Genomic DNA, 1,256 nt, shown 5'->3' with positions numbered 1-1,256 from the left:
CAATGGACTCTAACATAGCAACTATTGTGTAGACAGCCTAGGCCCAGGCCGTGTTTCATTCTGTTGTACATTGGGTTGCTATGACTCAAAACTGACTAGACAGCAGCAAATAGCAACAACAAACAAAATCACTTGCAAGTAGTGTTTTGCTGAAAATAATTTTTAAATGGTTGCAATGGGACCAGGACAGAAAACAGCCAGAATTCCAAGTCAACTTCAGAAGACCATTTGGACCAAGAGATATCATTGATGTCAGATAGATATAGGCTGAAAAGAATTCCATGGAGATGCTTATGGTTGTTGTTAAGTGCCATCAAGTTGTTTCTGACCCAGAACGACCTTGAATAGGGTTTCCAAGGAGCAGCTGATGAGCTTGAAGCACAGACCTTGCGGTTCAAACCGACTTTCTGGATAACACTGTGAAGAACGGGAATTCCAGAACACTTACCTGTGCCCTTTTGTCACCTGTATAAAGACCAAGTCAGTCATGTCAATAGACCAAGGCTATATGACTTGGTTTAAAATCAGGAAAGCTGTAGGTCAGGGTTGTGTGCTATCATGATGCTTATTTAATTTATAGGCAGAACAAATAATCCCAGAAGATGGACTACATGAAGAGGAATGCAGCATCAAGATCTGAGCAAGACTCATTAACAATCTATTATATGCAGATGATACAACCTTAGTTGCTGGAAATGAAAAGGACTTAAAGCACTTGTTGATGAAGATCAATTGAGAGGTATTGAAACAGTGCCTACAACATTGGGCTCAAACACAGGAACCCTTGTGAGAACCAGGCAGTGTTTTGTTGTTGTATGTGATGTTGCTGTGTGTCAGCACTACTCAAGGGCACCCAAGATCTACAAAAATACGCATGAAACACTGCCCAGGACTGTTCTAAGGGATTTACATATATGAACTCAGTCCTCTCAACAACCCAATGATGTTACTTTCCCCCCCTTATTTTACATTTGAGTGAACTGAGGCACAGAGTAGTTAAATAACCTGTCCGAGATCACCCAATATTGTTTTTGTTAGCTGCCATTGAGTTTGTACCGAGCCACAGCAGAATTAAACACTCCCCAATCCTGGGCCAACCTTACTACTGTTGCCACGCTTGAGTCCACTGGTGCTGCAACTTGGCCAATCCATCTCGTTGGGGGTCTTGTTATTTTTCTCTGACCCTCCAACTTACCTCCAATGACTGGTCCCTCCTGACAATATGTCCAAAGTATGAGAGACAAAGTTTGGCCATC

Source organism: Chrysochloris asiatica, unplaced genomic scaffold, assembly GCF_000296735.1.
Source record: "Chrysochloris asiatica unplaced genomic scaffold, ChrAsi1.0 scaffold00139, whole genome shotgun sequence".
NCBI classification, from domain to species: Eukaryota; Metazoa; Chordata; class Mammalia; order Afrosoricida; family Chrysochloridae; genus Chrysochloris; species Chrysochloris asiatica.
This window is presented reverse-complemented; position numbering follows the sequence as displayed.